Source organism: Gossypium hirsutum, chromosome A05 (assembly GCF_007990345.1).
Source record: "Gossypium hirsutum isolate 1008001.06 chromosome A05, Gossypium_hirsutum_v2.1, whole genome shotgun sequence".
NCBI lineage: Eukaryota > Viridiplantae > Streptophyta > Magnoliopsida > Malvales > Malvaceae > Gossypium > Gossypium hirsutum.
The window spans coordinates 39,008,891-39,034,857 of NC_053428.1; the positions used below are offsets into that span (position 1 = coordinate 39,008,891).

General features: G+C 34.5%; 1 pseudogene; it reads right to left on the reverse strand.

The window, feature by feature from the left end:
- Positions 1-19,941: 19,941 nt before the first annotated feature.
- LOC107957374 (putative disease resistance RPP13-like protein 1) lies at positions 19,942-24,633 on the reverse strand (annotated as a pseudogene).
- Positions 24,634-25,967: the final 1,334 nt, after the last annotated feature.

A 25,967-nucleotide genomic window follows, 5' to 3' on the forward strand; every position in this document is an offset into this window, starting at 1 on the left:
CAAACTAGTTACTTCAACAACCACTATGATGCTTCAGATCTGAACAAGATTCTGCATTGGGTTTGGGGTGTTATAATGTGGATGTAAGGAATTTCTAAAATTTTGATGGCTTATGTTTAATGCATTTTGTAACACCCCATATCAAGCTAAGACATGTTACGAATAATATCGAAACAACCATGTGCAATTTAAAATATTGAATGATCATGTTCATACACAAATTAGTTATTACAAATGAAACGGAACTAAATCGAGTTTCAAATACAATGTATTAGATTCATGCATGAAAAAGGACCAAACTGTAATTTTCTTAAAACTTTGGAATCTGGTATCGATACCTAGTGAATGGTATCGATACTGTTTTGGCATTCTGCCAAAACTTTAAAATTTAGGTTCAAAACATTTTATCAATACCTTAGGAAAAAGTATCAATGTCAACAATTAGGTATCGATAATTATTATAGGCATCGATACCAAATTGACATTCTGCCCATTCTAAAAATTGTTCAGTTGGTCAAGTATCGATACCTTGATCTTAATATCGATACTTGTATCCAAATGGTCAAAAGTCACAAGTTTGAAAGCTCATTTCATGCCCAAACCTATATCTTAATTCATAGACACATATAAGTACACAAATAACCTGCATAAAACTCATTTAATCCATTATAAACATGCATGATTCAACCATGATCAATTCTCTTATTAATCTATTACACATAGGCTTCCAACTCAATACATATTCATCTCTAAACTAACCAATAGGCTTCCAACTAATTATCAAGGCATTCAACATTTAGCATCATCATTAACACACACACATGCCTTCCCAATTTCAAACTTTGACATTTTTTAATGACATACAATGCTCTTAACTTGTAAAGGATATACTTTCCAACATTCAAATGAATGCATACATCTATCAAATTCTAATTGCATACCATGTAATCAACCAAATCATATATTTCCAAATATTTCCATATGAAACATAATCTAACATACCAAGTACCTATAGGATTCCATCACATACCAAATTCTTTAATCACATTCAAGGCTACTAATTCATGTCATGATCAAACATATTAATATACCAATGTTGGAAAAACAGGTGTAGCGACGTAAATTTTTTCACTTTCGGTCGCTAATTGAGGCGATTTATTGGAAATTTGAAAACCGATTTTCGATTTTATTAAAAAAAGGAGTCACCACCGATCTTTTTTTTAGGTGTGATCGGACACCTAATAAATCCTCCTTTTTTAAGAAAATTTATTTTTGAATACAAAAGGAGGCCGAGTTTAGGTCTACGTCAAAATCCAGAGAAAAAGTAGGGTTCGGGAGTCGGTTACGTGCGGGGAAGGTATTAGCACCCCCGCGCCGCCCAAAATTGGTATCTCATTAAACACGTGTTGTCTTAATTCTCAAAAATACGAGTTCAATTTAAATTTTAATCGTGATCCGATCAAAACACGAGAATTTTTAAAATTTCGGTTTCTTTTGAAGGGCGTGCCGTTTTTAACATGAGCCGACGAATTTCACCCAACATAGCGATGAAATCGATGACTTAATGTTAAATCGGTGCATTGCCTTATTTATTAAAAAAACCTGAATAAAAATATTTTTTAAAATAAAAATTTATAAATAAATAAACGGTGCAAACAATGATATAATGAATGAAAAAATATTAACATATAATATAAGAGCTTTAGGATAATAATAAAAAAATATTTACAATAAAAAGAAAATAATAATAAATGATATGCTAATAATATTATAAGAAAAGCAAACTGATACAGAATGGGTAAGAAACAAAAAATAAAATAGTTAGAAATACATCAAAGCAAATAATAAATATGACAATAATATTAAATAATAACAATGCATACGATATTAAACGTAATAATAGACTTAAAAACGAAATAAAAACAATAAATAAATATATATATACATATAATAATAGTTACTAAAGTGATGGAAACATGATATTAAAAACACTAATAATGTTATCTATATACATACGTATATATACTAAAATATAAATATAATAATAGTATAAAAAATATATACATAGTACTACATAAATACACATATATATGTTAAAAATATATACATAATAAGGATATTAAAAGCATGTACGTAATATAGTGTTAAAAATGCATACATAATATAGTTATTAAAAATATATACATAATATAATAAAATATATGAATAATATGATATTAAAAAATATATACATAATATATAAAAATATAATATTTAAAAAAATAATATACATAATATATGTAGACACTCAATTTTGCCCGGGCCCAGAAATAAGTTAAAAAAACAAAGTCCAAGTCCAGTACAAAATTACAAACATATAATTTGGCCCAATCGAAATGGCCCATTACTTGAAAAGATTTAAGATCCATCTATAAGCTTGACTCATATGGAAATATAATCTTTAAGGATATACAATCTTAGATATGATATGCAATCTTGAAGATATGATCTTGTAATCTTGGAGATTTAATTTGTAGATATCCTTTAATCTTAACCGTTGATGTAATTGACCTGTACCGTTGGATTTGGAGAGGCTCAACTATAAATAGAGGTCTCTCCCTTCATTGTAAATCACTTGAGTTTTGGGAAGCAATAAGAATTCTTGAGAGCATTCACTCAAATTTTTCTCCCTCTTGCGTTCTTACTCTCTGTGGTTTGTTCTTATTTTATTCTTCATCTATCTTAGTTTTTCAACCCTTTTTTTTATTTTAATTTCTTCATTTTTCAAATATGTATATTTATTCCTATCTTTTATACATTTGATTATATATTTTATATATTATAATATTTAACCTTTTTATATAGTTTATTTTCAAATATATATTTTCTATGCATGTATATATATTATATTATCATCTCAGTATTTTGAACTATTGCATTATATTTTTATAATTTGTAAATGTTCTATTTATTCATTTTTTTAGTGTATGTCATTTATCTTATTTGTGCATAGTTTCATTTTTTTATATGGTATGTTTAATTATTTCTTTTATATGCTATTTTATGATATATATTGTTGTATAATGTTTGCATGTATTATGTTTTTCTTTTAGTTTACTCATATTTTTATTTGTTTATTATCTTATATTTACTCTAGTATGATTTTTTTTCATTAAACGTATGTTCATGTTATTTAGTTTTGTCTTAATGATATTATTTATGTTTGTATGGAAATGTTAGAATATTTTGTACATCTATGCTTCATGATGCATTAATATGTCATCCTAAAATGTCATTTAAAATAATATTCCAAGGTTTTTTTTTAAAAAAAATAAAAGGCAATGCTTGATGTTTGGAAACTTCGAGAAAGGTAGTGCCCTAACTTACTGGGTTGCGACTTTTCTTGTTGAATTCGAATAGTCAAGCACCCTTCTAAGTGATTTTGAGTTTTCAAAACTTAAATAATTATTTCGAGATTTCAAAACATAGTGTCCTAACTTACTGGATATGGCGTTTTGTTGTTTCGAGATAGAAATTTTCGAAAGATGAGCTTAGTTTTGAAGGTTTTAAAGGTTGCGTCCTAACTTACTGGATGTGATGTTTTGACTCGTTTAAAATAATTGAGCCTTAATTTTCAAAATTGAGACATTCTAATTAAAAGAGGTTTGCATCTTAAAACTTTCAAATTTCCGACATTAAAGACATTTGATAATCAATTAGGTACCAATTTTTAGGCGTTACGAGGGTGCTAACCCTTCCTCGTACGTAACCGACTTCCGAATCCGTTTTCTCGACTTTCGTAGACCAAAATTAATGTTTTAAAACAAAACATTTTATAAGGTGATCCAATCACACCTAAAAAGATTGGTGGCGACTCTCGTTTTTGTTTTTCTTAAAGTCGATTCTCATTTCCCAAAACTCGATTTAAAAATGGTTTCGACAGCTTGGCGACTCCACTGGGGACTAATAAAAGAGTCAAGCCGTGTAATTGATTATCTATTGTCTTAATGTCAGAAATTAAAAACTTTAAAATTTAATCCTCTTTGCATTACATGTGTTTGTATTATTACATGTGTTGCTATATTCTGATACGCATTGCATTTGCATGACCGTTATGGTTACACCCTTAAGTGGGAGTGAGAAGCTACGCCTTCGTGAGGTTTTCGCCTCCGTGTAGGATAGTGGATCACTTTCGGGATACATCCGTACCTATGGTTTCGTGAGATTTTCATCTCCGTATAGCCATAGGGAAATGTATTCCCCTGAACTGAACTCGATTCAAATGAGCCTATAATAGGTGAGGATCGAGGAATCTGCTGGTTCGGGTACCTCAAACTTTAGAAACAAACCACATATAGAAAAACCATAAGAGCTCAATATAGATAGAATTATACTTAGGTTATCTTTGTGTTTATTAATATCATATGATACTGACTATTTTCTTTCTTTTGTGCATGTCATTTTGCATTTAAAAGGTATCGATTCACGGTCAGTTTCTAAGTTAGAAAGTTTTATTATGGAGAACGGACTTCTTGATAGAATGGAGGGTAACGCTAACGTCCATAGATGGCCTGAGCAAACTCAGCTAGGAAAAAGGGGATAGCATAATTGTGGGATATATGTCGGAGTTGTCAGACTACACTCGCATCAGTGTCACACAGAATAATCTGCTGAGCTTAAGGCGATTTGGGATCAATGAGGCAATAAGACCAAGCAATCATTCTACGGTAAGTACGAAGATTTTCCCTATTTGTTTGATATTCAGGTTGATGAGAATTTGTTTCGAGCTCTCGCTCAATTTTGGAAGCCAGCATACAGTTGTTTTACCTTTGGGGAGGTAGATTTAGTGCCTACTGTAGAGGAGTACATAGCCTTACTTCGGTGTCCTAGATTTCAGTGTGATAGGATTTATTCTCGAGCTGCTTGTGTCCCAACCTTTGGTAAGAAGTTGATGACCATTACAGGAATGAGTGAACAGTGGATCATGGCTAGAATTAAGGAAAAGGGTGAGAGTAAGTGCATTCCGTGGGGAGCTTTGAAAGATCTGATCCAGACACATCCAGACGAGGTGAAGAGGGTAGACATTTTTGCCTTAAGCTTGTACGGATTGATGGTTTTCCCCAAGGCCTTGGGATATGTGGATAAGGCGACCACGGATCTCTTCCATTGACTTAGCAAACGGGTCACTTCTATTTTTACGATTTTAGCGGAGACATTCATGTCCTTGAATGCATGTAGGAGGGCCAGTGCAGGCAGGTTTGTTTGTTGTGCTCAGTTACTTTTAGCTTGGTTCTACAGTCACTTTCGATTGATAGATAGGGTGGTTTGTCGGGTCTTCTTTGAGGATTACTTCCCATTGAAGGACATAGTAGCTTCAACTAGGAGAATTGATGTTCTCGAAAAAATTGGATAGCGCTACTTCAGAACCTATAGTCAAAGGATGTGGAGTGGAGGGCTCCATGGATGATTCCTGGTGAGATTCTTTACCGATGCGGTAGATTTGATTGGGTCCCTTTATTGGGAATTTGGGGTGCCATTGGTTATGTCCCTTTGCTTGTGTTGAGGCAACATGAATTGAGATAGTTCATACCGGCAACTTACGAGTTGGTTCAGAGTGAGTTTGCGTATAGAGGAGCCGACTATAAGAGGAAGGTCAGTGAGATCTCTAGTGCTTGGAACAAAACTTGTCGATTAAATAGAGTAGTTATTAGCCCTGCTACGACTCCAGAGTACGTCAAGTGGAGAGGTAGAAGGATTAATGATAACATCCCTAAGCCAAGTGTGGAAGGAGCTCGACTGATTGAGGAATATTTACAAGTGACGCCCTCGGAGTTAGAAATTATGAAGCAAGAGTTTGAGAGAAAGAACTTGGAGCTCGAGAAGAGGATAGCAAAGCTTGAGGAAGAAAAGATATACTTGAGCCTAGACGTCGATGTGCAAAAGATGAAGTCGAGAAGGTAAAGAAGGAAAAGAGAAAGATAGAGGAAGATCGAGATGATTTAAAGGAGCACTACAAAGGGGAACAAGTATCCTTGAAGAAAGCGGGAATAGGAGGGTCTTCAGATCAGTTGCAGAAAGAGGTCCGAGGGGAAAAGTCCAAAGCCAAATATTGGGAGAGGAAGTTCCAAGAGGTGAAATTACGGAATTTGACCTTAGAGAAAGAAAATCAAGGGTTAAATATTAGGGTGACTGAGCTTGGGCGATCCCTTCATCTGCAATGAAGTCGTGATTCCACGGTAGAGGTAAAGAAGCTAAAAGGCAAAGTTGTGGAGTTGGATCAGCATTGTAAGATAGTAAGCTTTTTATCAAGTAGCTTGAGGCACGAGAGGATCATTTAAAGGGAGAACTACGCCAGTCTAAAGAACAAGTCAGAGATAGAGATTACATTATTGGAGAAGCCATAATTCAGATCCGAGAGGTAACTGAACACACTCGAGAATTGGCAGTACAAGCTGACGTATTGAGTATGATGCATGAGTAATCGTCGGATGTAGCTCGAGAGTTAGCCTTTTTATTAGATAGAGTTAAAACTTTGGGCATTAGGGCGAAAGCATATTTGTAATCCATTTATATGTAAAGATATTTTTTTTCTAAATAAAGTTTTCTAAATGAGATTGAATCGAGATCGATACCTTTTGCATTCATTTGCATCTTATAGCATTTCATTGCACCATTTGCATTCAAAATTATAAAAAGACCCTAATTTGTTAAAGTTATTAAAAAGAGAAAGAAAAAAAGAGAGAGAGAAGAGGGTCACGGCTGAGTGAAAAAGAAGTTGAATGGGAATTAACGACGTTCCCTTACATATCCCCGACTTTTGTGTCAGGAGGGATAGCTTACCCGGAGAAGGGGGTGTTTGGAAATGAAAATCATCCCATCAATGTCATACATGAGGAAGGGACTGAACAAAGAAACCTTGAGGGCATTCGCCTTTACGAACCGGGAAGTTCTTTAAACAATTGGACTGTAGAAGAACTTCCTGTAATCTTTAAGAATTTTACGGAGTAATATTCAGAACACTCTTGTTGCTCTAAAGCCTAGGAGTAATGAAATTTCTTTTGAGAAGTGGGCTCATGTTCTGACATTTTTATTTTCAATAAAACATACTTTTATTATTTATCCGAGTAAATATTCTTTCATTCTGATTCTTTTGACCTTTGATATTCTTTATAAATTTTCATTTCATGTAAATAGTCATTCTTGAATTCATTTATTCCTTGTATATTCTTTTGTATGCCTATCATAGATCCCTAGATATCAATGACACGGGCAACGATACTCAGATTCAGAGTTCCTTTTGAGTGCGATATGTGTTTAGAGGAATCACAGTACTTTGAAGGTGACAGAAACTGTAACTTGTTTCTGAATTTGTTGAAAATGGTTTTTACCCCATGAAGTGGTGGTAGAAAATATAGCCTTAGAGGAAGGAAAGATTGCGAAATTGGAATTAGCTGAGGAGACAAAACAAGACCTTGTTGAGACTATTATGGGAATTCAAAAATATGGTCTAAAGACGCATGCAGGAGGATTTGCAATTGCCAGGATAAACATGAGGTTTTGGGGCACTGTTGGTCCACCATGGAAAGGGATCGCATCAGTTATACCATAAATGCCGAATTTAATGAGTCAAGACTTATAGGGCATGTATGTTATGGGCCCGTCAAAAGTTTCAAGCTGACAACGGTTCATCTTTGTGGTTGTTGACTACTCCGTTAAGAGGGTGAAGATAGCTTCATATGCCAATATTACAAAGTTAATAGTCATCGAGTTTCAAAAAACAAAAAAAAAGAAAAGAAGAAGGAAAAATAAAGATTATATATAACTGCACAATGCCAAAAGTTTGCAGGCTTTTCAAAGATAATGCGCCATACCACAGTACAACAAAGGTTGCCAAAAGAAAAGAAAAAGAAAAAAAACAAATTACCGAAGATGACTAAGACTGGTAAAAATTGGCATAAGAAACTACCGTCTACTCTCTATGCTTACGCTGGGGCAAACACCTTCAATTCCAGTTGTTTCAAAGGTTCCAACCATCATCCTTGGAATGGGTGCATTGTTTGGCTTTCCTGAGCAATCTAATGTGCCATCAATGGTTAGCTTCAAGCGGTGGCCATTGATTTCCAACTATAGGGCATCAGGCCGTACGCAGTCTCTGAAGCTTAAAATGATAGATTCTTTCATCAAAACCAGTTTCTGACAAAGTGGATGACGGTATTATGAAGGAAGCTCTCTTAGACTTCTATACAAGTTCAGGGAAGAGGAAACCTGATCAAACCATTATTTTCAGGGATGGGGTTAGTGAGTTTCAATTCAATCAAGTTTTGATCAAGTTGTTGAGGCTTGCAAGTTCCTTGACGAGAAGTGGAACCCTAAAGATTGTGGTTATTGTTGTACGAAAAACCATCATACCAAGTTTTTTCAGCAGGGATCTCTTGACAATGTGCTACATGGTACTGTCATTGACAACAAAGTATGCCATCCAAAGAACAATGATTTTTTACCTTGGTACCCATCCTGGAATGATTGGAATCATGAGGCAGACCTACTATCATGTTCTCTTAGACCAGGCTAGGTTTTCGGCTGATGATCTGCAAGAGTTTGCTCATTCTCTATCCTATATGTATCACCATAGCCATATTTGTTGTGGCTCCTATTTGCTACGCTTATTTTGCAGCTTCACAGTTGGGGGCAATTTATGAAGATTAGGGATGCTTCAGAAACATCATCGAGTCATGGTGGGATGTATGCTCCGGGAGTAATCTCTGTACCTCAACTTTCCAGGTTGAAGGATAAAGTCAGCAACTTCATTCTTGTCTATTGAGAATCATTGAACCATCTTTTTGTAGGGTTTGACAAACAACAGCCAGGACTACTGCTGGGGCAATCCCTTTCTCACGGGTTTATGAATCAAGATTTTTCCTCCAAGTTTTGATGGAGTCAAGAATTAAATACCTCTAGTAAAATTAACTTGAAAGTATTCATCCTAAGCAAATGTGCCAAGAATGGATGACACAGACTTATAACAAAGAAGGTTCGTCCAAAAGAATTTCATAAAGGAAACCTTGTGCTGAAAGAGATCCTTCCCATGCAAAAGGATGCCGAATTGGGAAGGGTCATATGTTGCGAAGAGGGCTTTCTCTAGAGGTGCACTAATTTTGAGATAGGAAGAATTTATCTGATCTAGTGAATTCGGACTCGGTCAAGGATTACTTTGTTTGAAGGAGAATGGAAGTCAAGGTGAAAACCCGCAAAGGGCACTTTGGGACTTCTATTTCAAAAAAAAAAGGAAAAAAAGAAAAGAAAAAGAGAAAAAAAATAAAAAAAAAGAGAAAAAAAGAAAAAAGAAAAAATGGAGAGGCCAAGGTGAAAACCCGCAAAGGGCGCCTTGAGACCAAAGGGGTTTTGAGTTGAAAACCCGAAAGGGCAGCTCAAATTTGGAAAGTCATGCGTGACCTTGCTATACCGGATTCGACGAGAAGTGAAGTATGTTACATATCGAGGCATCAACGAATTACTTTGGATCTTTTAAACACATGTTGAACTCAAGAAAGTCTTCATGGAGCTAGTGTATAGACACTCAAGCGGCGATATCTAGGGCATCTGATTTCTGTCCTATTTACTATCTTTGGATTCTTTTTCTTTCCAAAGATATGTTCTCAGGTTAATCTTTTTGCATTTCTTCCAATAATTTGTCCAAATCTAATTATCCTTAGGATTAATTTATTTGTCTCCCATATTTCATAAAGCATGTTGCATTGAAATAATAATAGATGAACTAAAATATCTTCACAAACGAAGTTTTGCATATTACTCTGGAAATTTCTAGATAATACAAGAAACTGAAACAAGACAATTGTTTAAGGAATTCCTAAATGTATGGGTTGGAGATACTCGAGAGATTTTCTTCTTTAGTCCAAAAGGTGGTTGGACATTTTAAGCAATATTGATCTTAAGAAAGGATCATTTCATAAACATCTTCAGTGGGTCGTAACATTCGGGGAATGGTACGGTAAACCAAATTGATAGAGAAGATTCGAGACATACGAGCAGAGTATGATTGATATGTCGAGAAGAAAATGGTGGAAAGCTCGATAGATGAATGAGTGATGACGTCCAAAATAGGAGTTATTTTCATAAACATTTTGCATCATAATATGTCTAATTAGGAGCATTTGACTCATTTCGATCATGGCATCTTAATTATATGGCCTAAGCATAAATTCTAGGAAATCAATGCTACAGGTGGATTCCCCAGTGGACAATGTAGCAAGGTTGATTGAAAATTACAAAATCCAGTGCCTTAATCCCCTAAGCGGTAGGGTAACAGGTTCGCAGATCTTATCTCCCTAAGCAGTAGCGGAGCATATCGACGATGACTCGCCTTAATCCCCTAAGCAGTAGGGTAACAGGTTAAATTTGCAGATCTTATCTCCCTAAGCAGTAGTGGAGCAGATCGAAGACTCGCCTTAATCCCCTAAGCAGTAGGGTAACAGGTTAAATTTGCAGATCTTATCTCCCTAAGCAGTAGTGGAACAGATCGAAGACTCGCCTTAATCCCCTGAGCAGTAGGGTAACAGGTTCACAGATCTTATCTCCCTAAGCAGTAGCGGAGCAGATCGATGATGACTCGCCTTAATCCCTTAAGCAGTAGGGTAACAGGTTAAATTTGCAGATCTTATCTCCCTAAGCAGTAGTGGAGCAGATCGAAGACATGCCTTAATCCTCTAAGCGGTAGGGTAACAAGTTAAATTTGCAGATCTTATCTCCCTAAGCAGTAGTGGAGCATATTGAAGACTCGTCTTAATCCCCTAAGCAGTAGGGTAACAGGTTCGCAGATCTTATCTCCTTAAGCAGTAGAGGAGCAGATCGATGGCGACTCACCTTAATCCCCTAAGCAGTAGGGTAACAGGTTAAATTTGTAGATCTTATCTCCCTAAGTAGTAGTGGAGTAGATTGAAGATGCGCCTTAACCCCCTAAGTAGTAGGGTAATAGGTTAAAGTATAGCAGATCTGACCTTCAAGTGTTTACACTGAAGCAGATCCAAGATGATTTGGCATCTCTGTATTGTCAGAGAACAAATTGAAGAAATAGATTTGGCATCTCCATATTCGACGGAGAGCATATCGAAGACATAACAGATTTGACCTTTGGATATTTTCACTTTGATGCAGATCCAAGATGATTTAGCATCATTGTGTTTACAAGGAGCAAATCGAAGACATAGTAGATCTGACCTTCAGGTGTTTACGCTGAAGCAGATCCAAGATAATTTGGCATCCCTGTATTTACAGGGAACAGATCGAAGACGTAGCAGATCTAACATTCCTATGCTTACAGCGAAGCAGATCGAAGATTTCAGCATGACATCCCTGTGTTTATAGGGAACAAGTTGAAGATAGCAGATTTGGCATCCCTGTGTTTATAGGGAACAGATCGAAGATAGCAGATCTGACATTCCTGTGCTTACAGTGAAACAGATCAAAGATTTTAACATGGCATCCCTGTGTTTATAGGGAACAAGTTGAAGATAGCAGGTTTGACATCCCTATGTTTACAGGGAACAAATTGAAGACATAGCAGATCTGATTTTTGGATGTTCTCACACCAAAGCAGATCCAAGATAACAGATCTGGCATCTCCATTTCGACGGAGAGCAGGTACATAGCAGGTCTAACCTTCAGATGTTATACTGAAGTAGATCCAAGATGATTTGGCATTCTTGTGTTTACAAGGAACAAATCGAAGACATAGCAGATTTGACTTTCGGATGTTATTACACCAAAGCAAATCCAAGATAACAGATCTAGCATCTCCATTTCGACGGAGAGCAGATACATAGCAGATCTAACCTTCAGATAATTTTATTGAAGCAGATCCAAAATGATTTGGCATCCTTGTGTTCACAAGGAGCAAATCGAAGACATAGCAGATTTGACTTTCACGTGTTTACGCTGAAGCAGATCTAAGATGATTTGGCATCTCTGTATTGTCAGAAAACAGATCGAAGATAACAGATTTGGCGTCTCTGTATTAGACGGGGAGCAGATAAAAGATAGTAGATATCGCCTTCCTAAGTTGCAGTGAAGCAGATTGAAGCCGTCAAGAGGCCATTTAAAGAAGATCAATGATCAAAAACACAAGACTCGGCGAGCCCGGGCAAAATTGGTCCTTTTATAGTCTTTGCTCTATTCTTGTTACACAGCAATGAGCAAAGAAGGGCAGCTGTAGACACTCAATTTTTCCCGGGCCCAGAAATAAGTTCAAAAAAAAAACAAAGTCCAAGTCCAGTACAAAATTACAAACATATAATTTGGCCCAATCGAAATGGCCCATTACTTGAAAAGATTTAAGGTCTATCTATAAGCTTGACTCATATGGAAATATAATCTTTAAGGATATGCAATCTTAGATATAATATGCAATCTTGAAGATATGATCTTGTAATCTTGGAGATTTAATTTGTAGATATCCTTTAATCTTAACCTTTGATGTAATTGATCTGTACCGTTGGATTTGGGGAGGCTCAACTATAAATAGAGGCCTCTCCCTTCATTGTAAATCACTTGAGTTTTGGGAAGCAATAAGAATTCTTGAGAGCATTCACTCAAATTTTTCTCCCTCTTGCGTTCTTACTCTCTGTGATTTGTTCTTATTTTATTCTTCGTCTATCTTAGTTTTTCAACCCCTTTTTTTATTTTAATTTCTTCATTTTTCAAATATGATATTTATTCCTATCTTTTATACATTTCATTATGTATTTTATATATTATAATATTTAACCTTTTTATATAGTTTATTTTAAAATATATATTTTCTATGCATGTATATATATTATATTATCATTTCAGTATTTTGAACTATTGCATTATATTTTTATAATTTGTGAATGTTCTATTTATTCATTTTTTTAGTGTATGTCATTTATCTTATTTGTGCATAGTTTCATTTTTTTTATATGCTATGTTTAATTATTTTTTTATATGCTATTTTATGATATATATTGTTGTATAATTTTTGCATGTATTATGTTTTTCTTTTAGTTTACTCATATTTTTATTTGTTTATTATCTTATACTTACCCTAGTATGATTTTTTTTCATTAAACATATGTTCATGTTATTTAGTTGTGTCTTAATGATATTATTTATGTTTGCATGGAAATGTTAGAATATTTTGTACATCTATGCTTCATGATGCATTAATATGTCATCCTAAAATGTCATTTAAAATAATATTCCAAAGTTTTTTTAAAAAAAATAAAAGGCAATGCTTGATGTTTGGAAACTTCGAGAAAGGTAGTGCACTAACTTATTGGGTTGCGGCTTTTCTCGTTGAATTCGAATAGTCAAGCACCCTTCTAAGTGATTTTGAGTTTTCAAAACTTAAACAATTATTTCGAGATTTCAAAACATAGTGTCCTAACTTACTGGATATGGCGTTTTGTTGTTTCAAGATAGAAATTTTCGAAAGACGAGCTTAGTTTCGAAAGTTTTAAAAAGTTGCGTCCTAACTTACTGGATGTGATGTTTTGACTCGTTTAAAATAAGTGAGCCTTAATTTTCAAAATTGAGAAATTCTAATTAAAAGAGGTTTGCATCTTAAAACTTTCAAATTTCCGACATTAAAGACATTTGATAATCAATTAGGTACCAATTTTTGGGCGTTACGAGGGTGCTAACCCTTCCTCGTACAGAACAGACTCCCGAATCCGTTTTCTCGACTTCCGTAGACCAGAATTAATGTTTTAAAACAAAACATTTTATAAGGTGATCCAATCACACCTAAAAAGATTGGTGTCGACTCCCGTTTTCGTTTTTCTTAAAGTCGATTCTCATTTTCCAAAACTCGATTTAAAAATGGTTTCGACAATATATATAAAAAAAACATATACAATATATATTAGAAATGATAATAATATGAAAAAGAACTATTAATACGTTACATAAATACGTACATGTATATACATATATAAATATTAAGTGAAAATCAATACTAGTACTAATAATATTAATAATAAATATAATAATAATAAATATATGTACATATAATAGTAAAAAAAAAGAGACATTTTAAAAAATATAACTAAATATAATATGATGATAATAATATAAAAATAATAGTGATAACAATAATATATATAACATGAATAATATTTAAAACTAAATGAAATAGAAAAAGTAATATAAAATTCAAGATAAATACTAAAATAAACGAAAAATGACTAAAATTGGATTAAAATCGAAGTTTTGGGGCAAATTTAAAATAAAATATAAAAAATAGGACCCATTTGCACGCGCGTGCAACTGCAAAGGGCCAAAAAAGTAATTTACCCGAGCGCTTAAAACGACGTCGCTGAAGGGAGGACCAAATCGCAAAGCATGATAAATTTCAGGGCCAATTTAAAAGAAATAAAAACCTGATTGTAAAATATAGAAAAAGCGGAAGGGCCATTTGCGCAATTAGACCATTATACAAAAACACGCGAATCTTGAGGCGGGTCGGGTCGGACGGATCGGGTCATGCTCAAAACGACGTCGTTTTGGGTTTAAAAGGCAGCCCCCAAAATGACGTCGTTTTGGGAGGTTATAAAAAGGCAAAAATCTTCAAAAAATTTCATTTTCTGCAGAGCAAAGAGAAAAAGGGAGAGAGGGAGCTGGGGGCGATTTTCGGCCACAGGGCCAGTCACCGTCCGGTCTTCGGACCTTCGCCGGCCGCCTTTTTTTTATTTTTTATTTTTTTATTTAGTAAAAAAAACCTTATATATATATGTGTGTGTGTGTGTGTGTGTGTGTGTGTGTGTGTGTGTGTGTGTGTGTGTGTGTGTGTGTGTGTGTGTGTGTGTGTGTGTAGATTAGGATAAAAAAGAACAAAAATAAAAATGGATACTTGCTACCTTTATCGGACTTGCCTGCTGTTTTGCTTGTGTTTGGACTGATTTTTTAGTGTTTTGAATCTATTGTTTGTATTAAAAAAAAGTGACCCCCCCTTTTACATTGGTTTTGATTTGGCTTTTATAACCATTTTTACAAGCATTTTTCTATTACTATTTTATGTCTTTTCCTGTTTATTGTTTGCAGGTGCTGTGGCAGTGCTTGGGCGGTGGATTTGACCAGAGTTAGTGGCCGGTGCTGCAGGGTCGTCAGAGACAAGTGGGGAGGCTGATTCAGCTAGGTGGTTAGGGTTAGGGTTTCGAGACTGGGCTAGCTTAGGTGGGCTTCTGTTGGGTTTGTTGTTTGGGTTAGTTTAGGTATTGGGCTTGGGTAGCTTGTATTGTTAGTTGGGTATTGGTTTAGGGTCTGTTTTGGGTTTAATTTGTTGGGTTTTAGTTTAGTAATTAGGCCACTCGGGTTTGATTGGGCTTGTTTGGTTACGAGGTTTTAAGATGTAAAGGGCCCGGGTTTAGATGTAAACGGGCCAAAATTGGCCTACAACAACAAGTTTAAAAAATGCAATGAAATTTTACTATTCGATTTGTCTAGGATGAATGTATCGACTGAGTAGTCTTCTCCACTATCCTCAACCTCACGTCTGCTGTATGTGGGCTCACTTCGAATTAGAAAAATTTCCAAAAAATTACTGGTGGGGTAATTTTACAATTTCTCTAAACTTTTAGGTCAAGTTATAAATAAGAAAAATATCTCTAGAAATCTTTTGAAATAATCTCTTCAAAGAATTATCTCTCTACAACTTTCTTTTGAATTCAAGTGTGTGAAAAATAATTACCCATGAAATTTTTTATATAGGGAGAGTTTAGAGACTTCAACTACGAATAAACTTAATCACTTTAATATTAAATCTATTAAATTAATAGAATACTTATGTACAAGATAAATGTTAAATTAAATTTAATATTAAGATAGTCACTTTAATACTAAATTAATAAAATACTCTTAAGATAAGTATCAAATTCAATTTAATATTAAATATTATTAAAATAATATTATTTTTGGAATAGTTAATCTGAAATCAAATTATCCAATAGAGTCCCAGTAGAAGTGATTCCTCCACTAATTAACCATCGAAGGACCACTCGCTGGCCATCGAAATACTATCATGTCGTCGTTGGCACCGTCGTGTCTGGTGGTGCCATCGCAAGTGCGACACCCCGTGCCAGTTCGACCTAGTCCAATGACGGCCCAACTAGTCCGATCCAATCACTGGTTGGACCATCGACTCGATCACATACTAGACCTAGTTCGACTAGTTCTGGGTCTCGGTCTCAGTGTTCTCAAGCCTAATTTTTTATCTCAGGTCTCATTTTCAAGTTCAATTACCCATTGAGCCAATTTTCTAACTCGAATTATAACATCCAAGTAATGATAATTTCAAATATTTTCGCAGCTCAACCCTCCCTTGAATTTGAACGGTGAAGAGCTTCCATAGACGATTGAGAATAAAATAATATGAAACCAAACTTATTTAATGATGGACACGACAGACAGATGTTTTTAGCATTGAAACTTGTTTGTGTTTTCAAAGGATTTTAGTAGTTTTTGTGTTAAATAGGCTCGTCAAAGGTGACTCCGTCAATGGAGTAAGAATAGGGGCGAGTCTACAAGAATTTTTTAAGGGCCGGATAAAATTTTAACTTTTTATAGTTATATTTTTATAATTTTTAAAGGATTAAATCAAATTTTTATAATTTTAAAGGGACTAAAATATAATTTTATTTTTACTAATTTAAAATTTTAAAAATTTTTAAAGGGCTTAAATTATATTTTTTTTATTTTAGGAAGGCCGAGCCCTTGCCAGCCCCTTAAGTACGCCTCTGGTAACAATCGCAACTTCTATAGAATATAGAGAAAGTGCTTAGAGTTTTGTAAAAGAAAAAAAAATAATTATGTAATTTTTTATTTTAATTATTTCTTATGTTTAAAAGATTTGGTTGAAATATTTCAATCATTTAAGTTACTTCGAGTGTTTTCTTGTTTTCAAAATAGTTTAGATAAATTAAATATTAGAATTTAACATTATGTTAATTAGATAACTGTAACACCCCAAACCCGGCCCAGACGTTAAGGCCGAATCCAACGTGCCACTTTGAAGTCAAAAACTCGTGTTCCCTTTTTAGTGTTTTAAAAAAAAGTCGACTTTTGTCAAACTAACCAAGTGAATGGAAGCTGGGCACCAGGTAGGTATCCATAACAGAGGAGGTGAGCCATGAAGGCTGCTTAAGTACCAAGCTCTCCGATTGGATCCAATCCTAGACATGCCCATATCCATTGCCACATTTGGTTATAACAAGTTGAAATTTCTTTGAGTGATTATCTTTGGTAAATCGAATATTCGTGACGTCGTGTTATTTTAAAAAAAAAACAAGTATCGTTTTGAAATCACGCCCTAAGTCTAGCCCATTTGAATTGGTATACATTAATTTAAAGTTGTTTTTAATAATATAATCCCAGAAAAATCAAAGAAGAAAATAAAGTTAAAATGGCCTTATTACAACCCAAAAATTAAATAGTAATTAAAAATAACTTAAGAAAACCAGTCTCTTTTTCAAACCCAAAAGTATTCACCATGGCCACTCTGAATCCCTTCCGACTCCAAGTCACCCACATCAAGGCTCACCTGCAAGGTTAAAGAAAGGGTAAGTTTGGGGAAACTCAGTGTGTAAGGAAAACTCATTCAAAGACCAAGTCAGCTCAAGCCCATTGGGCCTAAGCCCATTCAGGTAACAGTGGTACTGGGCCAGAGCTCTTTTCAGATTACAATAAACTGGGTCTTAGCCCCTTATTCAGATAACAGTATGGCCCATAGGCCCACTTCAAAATACATGCAACATTAGTAAACATATGCAAGCCCATTTGGGGAGACTACTCAACCCACCAACCACTACACCCCACCCGTACCAGTCATACTCCACCCGTACCAGCCATACACTCCATGTGGGGAATAGCTCAACCCACCCAGCCCAACACTCCACAGTTGCAGCCTTGTTGCTCAGTTAATAGTAAATTGAGGCAAGGCCTCCAGTACGTGGACAAGCCACTTTCAGTACTTCCTCCGTCAATATCCCAGTCCCATGCATCAGATAATAACAACATGGCATGAAGTAAATAACAACAGTCAAACATGCATTTAGGTCAATTTAACCATAGAGGTATTTCGGTAATTTATCTCCTAGGGGTAAAACTGTAAATTTTCCACTTTTAAAGGTATTTCAGTAATTTATCTATTTTAGGGTTTTTCATGCATATTCCTACCTTTCACGTACTAACAGAATCACTACCGAGGGTTCTTACCGAATTGGGCCCATTGGCCCATCATTCCAATTTTGGCCCATTAAGCCCCAAAATATCGAGGGCACAGAAATCATGCACTTTGCAGTCCAAACATTGCAGCTTACCAAAAACATTAATCAATTTACCTCACGAGCATTCGCACACTCGCAAATATAAAAAATACCGGTTTTCGACATTTCGGCTTTTTGACTTTTGCCGATCTAGACTAAGAAAGAGGGTGTTAGTTACACACCTGTTTGCGACGATATGCTGACGAGATCCACACACGAACCGCCTACAATTGGATTACTAACACGTTAATCTAACTATTCAAATACAAACTACGTATTAACCCCTTACAATATTCGGCCAACCACACCTACAGATCATAGGAAGCTTATAAGAAATCAATAAGCAACTCATTAACAAATTTTTGTCAATGTTTACCACATAATCATAATTTCACTGCAAGCTGTCTTCCTGAGCAACAGTCACTAAATCATTTATAACTGGAGCTACGAAACTCCAAATCAAGTGCCGTTAATTTTCCCTGAAAATAGACTCATATATATTCTATCCATAAAATTTTCAGAATTTTTGGTATGGCCAATCAATACCAGATTTTTCTTAAAGTTTCCCATGTTTCACTGTTTGACTAATCTGACCACTCTTCATTACAAATCAAATTTCTCATTGTACGGAATTCAAAATATGTTCTCGTTTATTTCATTTGAAACTAGACTCATTAAGCTTTAATTAAATAATTTATTCAGCTTCTAATTCATCTCCCACAATTTATGGTGATTTTCCAAATTCACGTTACTGCTGCTGTCCCAAGCAGATTTATTACCAAATCACTCTTTCACACCTAACTTGCATGCTTGTTATTTAAACATGTATATCACCAATCAATCATCACATATCTATGATTTTACTTAAGTATAATGTCCATTTCATCATTTTAAAGCACAACATGTTAGCCGATTTTTCCCCTTAGCATCTAAGGCGCATGCATGCTCATTTGTTTGGCTCAACTTCACCTATCTTCCATTTTTCATCAAAAGAACATGAAACAACAACCAAAAACCAAAATATGCTTCATGAGTTAGGATAGAATCAAGAAGAACTTATGAACATCAAGATAGAAGCAAAGTACCAAGAACTCACCTTCAATTTTTCCCCCTCCTAGTGACCGAATATTCAAGGGTTTCCTCCCCTATTTGCTCTCTCTCAAATTCGGCTATGAAGAACAAAGAATGAACAAAAACCTTCATTTACTTCCTTTTGTTATTCTTATCACTCAACATTTTATGACACATAAATGATATACTAATATTTGTGCCATACTCATGCCATAATTCCAATAAAAATATGCCTATAATTCCTATTTTTCATTTTCTCCCACAAATTTTCTCATTTACATATCACTTTTAAGTTCATTATGTTTTCTCCCCAATTACATTAAAATTTTATACCCACAATCGACCAGTGCATTGTGTGGGATAAAAAAATTAATTACAAAGTATAGCAATAAATATATTTGACAACTTGAATCAAAGGTAAACAACAAAAAACTCTCCTTGTATTAAGCCTCGTCTAAATTAAGCCACATTACTAGGTCAAAATTGACTATCCCCGATATATAACTTATTCCCTTATATTATTCGAATTTAAGTAAGTCAAGATTGAATATCTCTAATTTATAACTTATTATCTTATATTATTCGAATTCAAGTATAGATATTAGATATAGATATATATAATGTCGGATAAAAATATGTATATAACATATGAATGTTTTCTTAAAGTTTTTCTCAATATAAGGATAATGTAAATCAATACAAAATCGAACGGGGTGAGTACATAAAGAAAAGAAAAGTAAGAGCTCCTTCACCTTCTTTGTCAGAATGTTTGATCAACTACAACTTGCAACCAGATAGAAGCAGGATGATGGTATGCTATAAAAACAAGTTTCATTAAGTTAGACATATTTTGCAGATCTAATTCTATTTAAAAAAAGAAAAAAGATAAGAAGCAAAAATACATTTATCATGAAAGTAAAAAATGAATGGAAATACTTGCGTCACAACATTTGCTTTCTCAGTCACTGCCCCTTCTATATAATGTCCTCATCGTCAATTTTAATGACAGGGATGTGGAAAATGTTAGGCCAATCTTTACCTTTATCCTTTTCACAATGCTCCTCGAGCAAAGGACAATCACGAATGTACAAATAAGAAAGAGAGGGAGGGGGCAAGTTTGGGGGCATGGATTGGAGGTTGGGACAGTAAAGGATTAACAAATTGCAAAGAGAGTGTGGAAGCATGTTTGGGGGCATGGATTGGAGGTTGGGACACTCTGAGATATACAAATGGCAAATAGATGTGAGGTGTTGAAACCCCTTATACTCCAAACTCTTTAGATTTGGAAGAGAAGAGATCCTGAGAGATGTAAGAGAAGAGGGAAGCAGATATTCATCTGGAAAACACTCTATCTCTACTTCTGAACCCCAGATTGCGAAAGATGTAAGAGAAGGGAGTGTATGCAAACTCCATTCCCTTTTCCTAATTAAGCTCTCAATTAGTTTATCACTCCTTCTGATTATAAATTGTTTTAATTTGGGGGGCAAACCCTCTTTTGGAACTGACTCTATTTCTGGACAATTAGTTATTCTCAAAGATTCAAGGGATGGAAAGGTGGAGTACATTTGCTCTGGCAATGACTTTAAACTTCCGCAACCGGAAAGCTCAAGTCGGGTCAAATTGGTGACAGATAATCCATCTTCCATTTGAAAAGATATCAAATTCTGACATGACTGTATAAACAAAGAATTGAGACCTGTTAGATGCTGGTGGTGAGAGCCCTGCTTTCCCTCTAAAGCAGCACTAATAAACTTCAACTCTTCACATCCCCTAATATAAACTTGCTTTACCATAGAAAATGATCCTAATGGGAACGATTCCTGTTGAAGACATTTACTTCTTATATCCAAGGATTCAAGGGATGTATACAAGAAGATATTGGAACAATCCAAGTTTTCGCACCTACAGATCTCCAATCGCTTCAGCGTGATGGGCACCCTAACTTCAGGTAGGGATCTAATTTCTGAACAATCCAACAAACGCAACTTTTCAAGAAGTGTGCATCGTTGCAACATTTGTTCCAATACGGAATCATCCATATTCGAATCTCTAATGTCCAACTCCCGAAGCCCACAAGCCAATGGCTCCAACTGCAATGCTTTGCATTTCTTCAACTCAAGTTCCAAAATGCTTGGTGCCGTTGGAAGCAAGCCTCCAAGCTTCTCACAGTCTTCAATGCTCAGTCTCTTTAAACAAGGGAGGTGTTCGGGAAGAGACTGAGTTAATTTTGGACAATCTCTAATGCACAGCATTTGTAGAAGAGGGAAAGCTTCATCACTCCAACAATACCATTCCTCCCACTCTGCCATATTTTCAAAACTTAGCATTTCAAGTGATTGAAATGGTTTAGTTGAAGCTTGTCTATTCCCGTAGAACTCATCACCAACTATTAACACTTCACTCAACCCGGAAATGGAGAGATATTTTAAAGATGATAACTGGCCAAGCGGTGGTAAAGATATGCAAAATTTACAATCATGTAACCCCAAAGATACTATATTTGAGAAGGAAGAATGCCCCACCCATTCCGAAAATATGATGTCTTTATAACTCCCAATAACAAGATGGTCCAAATTTGTATGAGGCTTTAGTTGCTCAAGTACTTCTCTATCATGCCTTGAATCACCATCAATATCATTATCTTTACCCCATCTCAACTCCAATCCTTTAAGGTCCACCTTATCCTTCAAATTGGCACCTTTGGCATCCATGGCACATGCAACATTTTTAAGTCCCGAAATGGAAAGTCTTCCACGTAGATGCTTGAGCTTTTCCAACTCATTAATGCTTGATCCAGTTTGACAGCCTAAAATAAAATCTGTTACTATTCGAAGATCTTTCAACCTACCCATTCCTTCTGGCATCCTTGCTAAGTTTGTTCCCTTGATATCAAGATATAGCATGTTGATCAATCTCTCCATATCTCTTGGCAACTCATCAAGGTCTTCGCATCCACGCAATTTCAATGCTTGCAAATTATACAATGTACACAGAGAGTTTGGCAACCTTTTGATTGAAGTTTTTGAGAGATTCAAATTTCGTAGATGCTTCAAATTACCAATATCTTCTGGTAAATTGCAGATATTTGTATACCCAGCCAATGAAAGCACTCGTAAGCTTGATTTCACCATCAAATCATGCATTAGCACATTGCTAACATCTACCCAAAGGAAAGAAGACTTCAGATTTAAGAAAGTATGCAGACCCTTTGCTTTAGCTAAACTTTGAAATTTTTGTCGCACATCATATTCTTCTGGGACATTAGACAAATGACGGGTCCTTTCAGTTATTACACAAGAACCACCACCACTACCTTCCAATCTACAAATGAACTCTCTGGTGACAGATTTAGCCAAGTCACTCATTAGATCATGCATGACAAAACAAGATTTCTTTCCTTTAGATTGTTGAAAAAATGACCTCAATCTTAAATCTTTGAAGTACTCGTTACCCCGTTCTTCCGGGTCTCCATTGTCTTTGGAATGCTCTAAAATACCTTCAGCCATCCATAATTGAATAAGTTCTTCCTTTCCAAATTCGTAATCTTTAGGAAAAATTGAACAATAAGCAAAACATCGCTTTAAATGTGAAGGAAGATAATGATAACTTAATGTTAACGCTGGAAGAATAGTACTTGCAGTATTTGGTATGTCCCAAAAATTGCTATTTAATATTTTGTTCCATTCATCAGCGTCTAGTTTACAGCGAAGGAGACCTCCAAGTGTTTTTGCTGCCAAAGGAAGACCGTTACACCTTTTGACAATTGCTTCACCGATTACCTTCAGATCCGGATGCGTGCTTGGGGTTGTACCAATGAATGCATGCTTTGCGAATAACGTCCAACAATCATCATTAGATAAGGTCTTCAGATGGTAACTTGGAATAGTCCTCATAATGTCGGCAACACTTTCATTACGTGTGGTTACAATAATCTTGCTATTTTGTGCCCCAGATTTGAAAGGAATTCTGAGCTGGTCCCACAATCATAGTTTTCATTCCAAACATCATCCAAAATAATTAGATATTTCTTTCCCGACAGCTGCTCTTTGAGTTTAAGTTGAAGCTGATTTAAATTCTGGTTTCCGTCACAGCTACATTTGATCTCTTCAAGAATGGTTTTGGTTACCTTGAAAGCATCAAATTCCTCTGAAACACGCACCCATGCTTTGCGGGCAAACCATATATCCACTCTGGGGTCGTTGTAGATCAATTGCGCAAACGTGGTCTTGCCAAGCCCGCCCATACCCACAATGGGAATCACATCTATCTGATTTTCAGACAAATTTTGAGGATTCAACAACTTCATTATTTCTTCTTTTTCATCATCTCTGCCACAAACGTCAGACTCGTCCACCAAAGAAGTTGCAGGCGTTCTTTGATATGCCTTTTCTCCTTCAAAGTTTTCTTTCAGACCCAGAATCTGTTTTTGGTTGAGTAGGTAGTCTAGTCTCCCAAGGATCTCCTCCAGCTTTGACTGCATCTCATCTTTGAAAGGATAGAAAGAAGAGAAAAAGCTATTAACCTGCTTCATAGCAGTAATTTGATATTCAGATTCGATCTTGTTCCGAAGAGCTTCAGTAGAGATCTCGTCCAGGAGGTCGTCCGCATCATAAACAGCATCTTTGAGCTCATCAGTCCAACTTTTGACATTTGGGTTGGTAATCTGCTTATTTTCAGCATCATCCAACACTGCTTTCACCGACATCAAGGTTGGCTTCAGTTTCTTCAGCAGCACAGGTTCAAGTTTCTTTCCTTTGATAAGCCTCAAAAAATCTCCAGAAACAATCCTATCAAGCAGCACCTCGATGGAAGCAGAGAGAAAAGCTTCACCCACCATAGCCATGTCTTTTTTTTCTAGTAAAGAAAACGATTGAAAAAGGAAGTGAGTTGCAGACCAAGGAAGAAAATAGCGCAAAGTAAAATGAAAGAGTTGAGGAGTTGCTTTAGAGAAGAAGAAGAAGAAGAAGAATAGATAGAATAAGTTTAGAAATTGATTTAATTGAGCAACCATTAAAGTTGACCTGAATATTATTAAAATATCCATTAAAATGTATGCAGCATGTTCATCGGCCAACTTCATCAAAAATTGATTACTGCATTTTACAGCAATTGTTTCTGAGAATCGAGGTGGTGCTTCACGTGCTTCACCAATTCTTTAACCAAAAGTCGAGATGATGGGAAGCGACGTGCATCAATTAAATTTTCATTTACTTTGATATTTTTTTCAATAAGAAAATTTATTTTTTTTCAATAAGAAAATTTATTCACACACATATATATAACATTACAATTTAACCACAAAATTATTTTATGTTATTAAATATGGTTAATGTTAATTATATTAAAAATTGTAATACTTCTCACATTCATTATTTAAAATATATATTATCATTTATATAAAAATATCAATTCTAAAATTGCAATATATTTTTTACAATTAAGTATTCAAACATATTGGTAATTTTTAAATATTCATACTTTATTTAATCCTATTTTTATTGAATTAAAATAGAAAATTAATTTTTCAATTGTAATTTTTATAAGTATTTGGTTAAAAAATTGGGGTTATCAATAGAAATTTGAGTATCTTGTACAAAATATTTTGTCAGAAAGTCAGCCATTTTTTTTATAAAATGACTTATCACTTTAAAAAGTATTAAATTATTTTTTTAAATATTTATGAGTGATTTTATTTTTATATAAAAATTAACTTAAGTGAAACATAATATTATTATATTAATAATGAAGTTTTAATTTTATATTAAAAAAATTTTGGTGAAAAGAAAAAACCTAGAGTTCATGAAACCCCTAACATTCTCTTAGTCTAATAGTTTCCTAAAGTTCTATTCCTAGATGATTCATTATTGCTAACTTTGTTATACTGCTTTGCCTAGCAAGTTGATGCTTTAATAATCTCCAAAGAACTCCATGGGATTTGTTGAAAGACAAAGAGATTTCTGTTTTTCCAAAATCGCCGAAGTGTGATTTCGAAGAGTGTAGACCAAAGGCCATCGTGCCTTGTTATTTGTTCATGAGTTGTTAAATTGGTCCTAATCCATTCGAATAGACTGCCAGAGAAAAATTGGAACTATCGTGTTGTTGGCACAATTAGTTTCCACGTGTCTTTGGCAACTGGACAATCTCTGAGAAAATATTATAATTTTTAATATTATTAAACATACATATTTAATTATCTATATTTAATCATATAATAAATTATTAATATAGTTGATCATTTTAATAAATTACTTAATATTTTAATTTTATTTTAATAATAATTTTAAATTACATTCATCATATATTATTTAAAAAATTCAATATTAATATTTTAATAATAAATATTTATTACAATTATAAATATATTAATAATAAATATTTTGTAGTATAAAGATTAAAATATGCCATCAGTCTAGGTTCTCTTCAAAAATTTTGAATTTAGCCCCTGTACTTTTATTTCCTACTTTTCATATTTGAAAATCAAGTCCAATTGTTAACACTGTTAAATTTTTTTTAATTTTGTTGATGTCACATTTTTAACTAAAAATACTCGGTATTCATGTAATTAAAAAAATAATGTTATAATGAACATGCTATAAAGATGTTATAAAAAGTATTTGGTTA